Raw genomic sequence first — 7,719 nt, forward strand, 5'->3', positions numbered from 1 at the left:
AGTAGTAGGAGAACTATCTAGGAATTATATATATAGATTTAAAGGTTCGACAAAAATCATATTAATGAGCCTTTCTCTCATGTAAAAGACATCACCCATCACTTGTAAACATATTATATTACTAAATAAAGTTCTGTTTTGTTTTAGTTCATAGTTTTCTTAGTTTTAGTTTAGTTTATGCTTGTGGTTGTTCATCATGATTAAGGGTGAGCCGTCCACTTTGCCTTGGAGTAGGGAGGAGTCCCTTGATGGAGGTTATGTAATTCTTTCCTTACTCTAATCTTTGTTACCCTTGTTTAATCTGATTTTATGTTTTGATTGTCTTATGAGTATAAATATATTCAGGTATGTAGATAGTGACCGAAGGATTGAAAGGTGAAGGTCAATTTAGTTTCACAGCAATTGAGTTGGTAATTTCATATCTTTTACGGAAAACTATCCCCTACTTTTACACTTATCATGTTGTGTCAATTATTTTTTGTTATTATGCAGACACCCCTTAATGATACAAATATTGGAAAAATTGGAGATATTTTGTCTATTTTCTGCTATGTATTTTCAAATGAAAATATTGTTCATTTATTTTGTATTTTGATCACAATACTTTTTTGTACATCAATGATCCAGTATTTGACTACCTTTAATTATTATGTACTTTTAGAATGAATAGTTTAATTAAATGGACAAGAATGAAACAAAGAATCTCAATTATTTATGCTCTAAAAGAGTTAAAATTTTAGATTAAGAGAAAATATTTTCCAATGGAACTACAATTCATAATATACATTAGAGTGCTGCTATATCTCGCGAGAGATATTTCTCGTGAATTTCACGACAGCCTTTTATTTAATATTTAAAATTATATTAATGACTTAATCTTGTATTTAAAATGAAAAAGTAAGGTTTGGTTAAGCAACTCACCGCTCACACGCGCTACCCACGATTGACTCCAAGCTTCTTCAAAACGGGTTGCAGTTGACCCGAAGCTTTATTGCACTTCCAACAACGCAAAACAACGATTTTACACAAAATTTGTTCATGATGATACAATTTAGAGAAGCCCCATATCAATTTAGAATTTGATTCATTCATGAAATATGAATTTACACAAGTTTTAATTCAAGAAAAGCTCAAACCATTTTCAATTTTTAATCACTCATGTCATGAATAGAAAACTGGATCTTATTACAGAACCAGTAGAGTTGTTGGGCAATTCAACACCAAATTCTTGTTGATTTGGTTTTGTTATTCTGAACCATATTTACAAATCTCTTTGAAGAAGAAACAATTCATTTTCATAAAGTTCCCAAATCGAAGTGATGGAGAATGAGTTTATCCAGATGAGAAAAATCACGAGGAGCTTTATTTGATGAATGTTTATAAGAAGAGAAAGGTAAAGGTTGAAGAGACGTGAAATTTGGAAAAAAATAAATAAAATAAAGAAGAAGCACCGAGCCGTTGGATAGAGAAGGATAGAAACCAAAATTGAAGCCACGTCATTCGCGATGCTTTCATGATGAAAGTATTCGTTGTATTCAGCATTATTCTATACATTATGTCCTAATACTAATTAATGGAACTTAACTATCGGTCTCAAATTTTTCCTTTGTGCTGTCGAAGTCATGTCTAAGTGTTTTGCCTTCAATCCACTTGAATGTTGATCTCTTTTAAATCAAATTCCAAATCACGCGATAACCAACCTGAAAAAATCACAACATCATATGCCTATAACAAAAATAAAAAGAGAGAAATAGTTATACATTTATACGAGGATAAAAAAAAAAGATGAAACAAGAGGTCCACAAGATATCAAAAGAGAGAAAATAATAATTACAAGAAGCAAAAAGAATTACTTGTGAAGCAAGCGACTATCACAAGTTGTAACAAAGTGCACTTATTCCAAAACCAGTAAATACCACCCCCAAACACATCATCATTCATATAGCCTGTCCCGACATTAAATTCTAAGCTCACAACAACGATTCAAATTGAAGCAAGACTACACCATAACGAAGCAACATAATAGATGACCACGCAAAATCAGCAGCCATGAATCAAATCGAGGAATTATAAACACAAATTAGAACGAATTTTAAGTTATAAGCAATTTTCCCATCCAAAATTGTTGCATCCAACTAGAGGTTGCATGTTTAACTCTTCCATATCTTCTTGTCTACACGCAAGACATAAAACGGCATCAAAGATGGAAAGAAACAAAACAACATTAGAGATTGATAGGAGGACCAGCTACATAGCTCTACGGCGGCACCTTCAAGTGGGGTAACAGGGAGGAGGTGGGCAGCGCTGTGCACATAGATGGAAAGTGGTTCACCAGGGTGACATGGAAGTGAGTTGCAGATCCCGTTTTAATTTTTGGTTGGGTCGATGGCAGCAGCAACAGGAAGCAGTTCGAAGGTTGACCGCGGATCAATCGTGGACGGCAGGTTACTTTATCATAATCTCGCAATATTTTAATCATCTACTTTCTCTCTCTTCTTACACTTCTATTTTCTCGTGGAGATGCATACAAGAAGAGGATCCACTTTCGTGAATATCTAAGGGGTAAATAAATATTCCGCAAAAAAGAAAACGACATAAGAGTAAATCATGGCTGATTAAAATTCGAAAAGGCTGCAAAACTGTTTAATAACAGTTCTATGAGTAATAGAAACTCCCTTCAGTCTTCAAATTAAAAGTTCTCTTAAAAAGACAGTGTGTAGAGAACCAAAGGAAAAGTAGCTTGCCTAAATACTTAATAATCTCAAGCTTAAAGCTTTAATCATGAAATTGAGTAGACCTGCTTACATAGTTGGTATACACAACAATGGATTTTGATCGAACAAACAGGGAAGTAGAACTAACACCATGAGAAAACATTCACTGACCAAATGCAATGCCTAGAAAGAATAAGCACTTAAAATTTAAGAACTAACAAGTTAATGTTACATTATAAAAACAAGAATATGATGCCACCTACTTAGTGAATGGCACGTCAACGTTCTCCTTGGTATATGTAAGTTTCATGTTTTCTTCATAAAGCTTTAATAAATAATCAGACTCATCCTTAAAACCGAAAACATATTTGCTCAGGAACAGTTCCTAAGACCAAAGTAAAGGGTGCAAATAAGCTTGCATTCTTGATGAGGACTTCATGAGCATGAAGAGAATCAATATTTTGATAAATTAATTTAATGGTTGTTAGTTTCTTTTAATTTAAATTGCAATAGTTTTAGCTTTATTTTAATTAAATGGTGTAAGTTCAATATGGACCTAGAATGGTGTTACTTATAGCCCATGTAGATTTAGGGTTTTGCTTTAAACAGACATTCGTAATCTTATTTGAAGACAAGTTTGAAAGGAAATAGAAATTTCTCTTAGTGAGATTTGTGAGAGTGAGTGTGACTCCTCTTTGGTTCTTGAATTAGAACCTAATTGAATCTTATCAATGGCATCCTTACCATTGTGGCGCCTTCTTACCATCTCCTTCCTCAAATCCATCTTTTCTTTCTTTCTTTTGCCTTTCATTTGCTACTTTGCTTCAAGAATCACTTGATGAGATCATTCTTTGTATGTGGAAGCTACTCCGTCCACATCAATTCTTTTTCCTCAAACTTTTTAATCAGAAGATATTGCCGAACATCAATTGATCCTTTTCTGCAAACTAAAACCGAAAATACGTGGCCTTTTTAGTAAGTTCTAAGGAATTCCAACCCAATCGATTGACCTAAAACCTCAACACCAATTTAATTAATCTTATAAATTGAAGCCAACATCAACCTTGGCTGCAACCTAAATGCTTCCCTTCCACAATATCTCCATCGGACCAACCCCATTTCTTAAAGGGTCAAATCCTAAACCCTTAACTTCCTCCAAAATATTGTAAACAAATGAAAGATTTCTAATTATTGGTGTAGGGAGATTGAAAGCAGTACTCTCCTTTCAACCTGTATAATTCTCTAGTCACAAAATTTCATTATTGAAAGCTATCAACCGTACCAATTGAGGGCTGTTTGAAGACTTTCTAAGAATAACCAAAATAACAACTCTTAACAACCACCTAAAAAACTTATCAACTTACTAACTCTTAACTACTCGAATTATCCAATATTATCTTAACAGAGAGATCTTCACATCTGCCATAATTATGACTGTATTTTTATTTGTACTTTTGGTATTTGCAACGAAATCACAATTACAACTACAACTTAAAACCACTATATATATCCAAAAACTATTCTGGTATAGCTAACTTTTGCAACAGATTATTGGACTAAGCAAACATGAAAGGAGAATGACACTACAAAAAGAAGTAATGCATTACTTTTACATATAGTACAGGCAAATTATTTGATGTTGTTAAGACTGATAACTGATCAACACAAGATCAACACATGTCAAAGTAAGCAAAGCTAAATTAGCTCCAATCACAGTCTATAGCAAACAAATTTCAAAAAGAACATGGAACAAGAATAACATTTAAGTCTAAACTTACAATCAAATCATGACAAGCATGTTTTGTCCCTGGTCCTGGTGTATGCAAGATTGAGTTTTTCAACATACAACTTTAATATTGGATTCCTTAAAAGTTAAAACGTTTTATAGATATATCAAGAAACGACTTCTCGTGCACTTCAAATGCACGAGTTAAGCTTGCATTCTTATTTCTCAAACCTTTACTAAGAAGATATTGCACAACTGCAACCCTCGGAATGATCCTTTTTTCCAAACTTAACGACAAAATTCAACTTTTACATCGGGATTTTGAAAATGAATATCAATCAAAACAAAACCAACATTTGTGCAAGTATGAAATGAAACGAGTTTACTAAACTATTTCAAACTAGCTCCAATAAAGTTATGAACAAGTATTCATATCGAATAATGAACAAGAGTCAAGATATAAAGTAAGGCTAAAATACCTGAAAATTTGTTCATATCATGTCAGTTTTGTCCCTGGTGTGTGTAACATTTAGTTTTTCTGCATAAAGCTTTAATAGATAAGATGACTCTTCCTTATAACGGTTTATATATCTTTGAAGGAACAACTTATCGCTGACTAAAAATGGAGTAGTTAATCGAGCTTTCTTTTTTTGTAAACCTTTTTTTAGAAGATATTGCAGTACTGTGGCCCTTGGTACAATCCTTCTCTCTAGACTGGACCCAAAAACAGTTGGTTGTTTGACAATGGCCGTAGCATCCCAACCCAACCCAACTGATTGACCCAATAGCTCATTACCGAATTAATTTTATCAATGGACGTTAACATACAGTGAGGCTGCCTTCTAAATGCTTCTATAACATCTTCATCAGACCAACCCCATTTCCTAAAGGCATCGACTTTCTCATTCCAAAGTTTTTTACGCATACCTTTCTTTGCAACCAAAGCTACCACAAAAGTGGAAGTTGAAGGATCAAACCCTAAACATTTAACTTACTCCAAAGCATGAATCAAATCAGTTGAACCAAGTACAGATGGTCCTGTCAGAAACAATCTAGCAATGCCGGAATCACATACACCAAAATCACTCATCAAATTGATATTAGCCACGATACGGTCATAGGGAAACTTATGTAATAAATTCGAATTTATAATTAACCAAACAATGACATCTTTGTTGGTTTTCAAGAACCTACTTAATAATTCAAAAAGAGGGATTATTCGTTTCTCCAAGCTACTTTGTAAAATTCTAGGGTTTGCAGTTAAAAATGAAACAACATCAGAGGAAGAAACACCTTTGGATATAAAAAATTGAATCTTTGACAAAATTGTATTGTTGGGTTTTGATGAAAGTAACCATGGTGCTTTTTTGATGATGATGCGTATGTTGGAGTGTGAAAAATGATGGTTTTTTAAAAAGGTAAGAACCGAATTAGGTTTATCAGGAGATTTGAAACGAACCTGTCTGAGATTGAAAGCTTTGAGAGCTGATTGAGTTGAGAAACCAAAATTGTTGATGAGGTATGATACAGCAAATGGGTGTGTGTTTGATTCAGATTCAGATTCAGATTCAGATTCTGATGTGGTTTTTGTGCTGTAATTGTAATATCTATAGATGAAAAATGTTGAAAAAGAGGGTGGAATTTTGTTGGGATGATCATACCTAAATAAACATTCTGGGAGACAAACAATCTCTTCAACATTTTGGGGTTTGGAAATTTAGTCAAAGGGTTTTAGAGTTATATATGTAAGGGTGAGTGTGTGTTGTTGGTTAGCAGATGAGATTGTTTGTATCTTGATGATAATTTTAATTTTTTGAGGTAATATGAGATAATTAAATATTAATTTTTTAAACGGCAAATGTTCAAGATAAAATTTCCCAGTGTGGTCGTGTCGGCCCTAGATTTTTTTTTTTCTTTTCATTTTTCTAACTTTTCTTTTTCTCTTTGTTCTTTGTTCATCATAGAGGGGTGATTTTAGGTTATTTTTGGCTTAGAATCACCCCCTCTAAACTTTTTTTCTCGTCTTTTCATATAAATAAGTGATTTTTCACATATATCTAAGTTTTTTTTTGTTTTTTCATGATGTTGTCCTCTAAGTGTGGCGTTTTGGTTGTTATTGTCTCGTGCGACGTTATTTGATTTCTAATATTGTTGCGGTGTTCGCAAAAAATCAAAATTTGAGCTTGATTTTTTTGGAGGAACTTTTTATAATATTCTAAACATACTTGCAAGAAAGTCATTCAAAAATACACGTTGAATTAGCAGTAGGACCAAAATTGAACGCATGATAATTTTTCCGGAACAAAAAAATAAAATAAAAATAATGTAAAGAGTAAACTTAAAAGATTGCTATTTTATAATGATAAAAACATATTTAACCGTATACTCATCTTGACTGCATGGACAGAGGTAAAATTTAAAATTTAAATTTAAAACAGCGGACAGATGAAAAAAAAAACATCTTTAGTTTTTTTAAACAAAATGTTAAAAAAAATCTTCTAAAAAAACAAAATTTTATATGTACCAAAAAAATCTAAAAAAAACACTTTAGTTTTTCAAATATATACAACCTTCATCTACCTATCTTAGAAAAGAATATACATAAGAAATTCCAAGTTTGCCCCTTTTTAATTTGTTGCCACATCATTCAATTAAGGTTATTTTGTGTCTTTATTCAAAAGTTAATAGAATATTAAAATGTTAAAAAAAAAATTCAACAAGATTCGAACCCCTAACCTTTAATTACACTTTTTATTACATTGACCATTAAGCCATATCAATTAATTTGATATATTTTTGTAACCAACATATAATCAATATGAGTTAAATGCCCAATTGCAACCACAAAACCCCACTTTATTTGTCACATCTCCCACTTTTTTTTTCTTCTTTTTATCTAAAAATCTAAAAACTCCCACAATTTTTTTTCTTTTTATCTACAAATCCAATTTTTTGTATGTAAACCAAATTCATATTACCTCACTTTATACAAATTCAATTTATTTATTAAATAAAAATCAATTATTAACTAGGCATCGATATATCCTATACATATTTATTAATTGGGCATCGACCATCTGCCACGTTTTTTTTAATATAGGTAGATTACACATTTCTTTTTTTTTTTTCTTTTTATATACAAATCCAATTTTTTATCTGTAACCCAAATTCAAATTACCTCACTTTATTTGTTTGTAAATTACCACACTTTATTTGTTATTTCTCCCACATTTTTTTTTCTTTTAATCTACAAATCCATTTTTTTAAATACCTAAAAAA

General features: G+C 31.8%; 1 pseudogene; it reads right to left on the reverse strand.

Moving 5' to 3' along the window:
* Positions 1-1,463: 1,463 nt before the first annotated feature.
* On the reverse strand, positions 1,464-6,157 carry LOC123895947 (annotated as a pseudogene).
* Between the last annotated feature and the right edge of the window lie 1,562 nt (positions 6,158-7,719).

Source organism: Trifolium pratense, linkage group LG7, assembly GCF_020283565.1.
Source record: "Trifolium pratense cultivar HEN17-A07 linkage group LG7, ARS_RC_1.1, whole genome shotgun sequence".
Taxonomy (NCBI): Eukaryota; Viridiplantae; Streptophyta; class Magnoliopsida; order Fabales; family Fabaceae; genus Trifolium; species Trifolium pratense.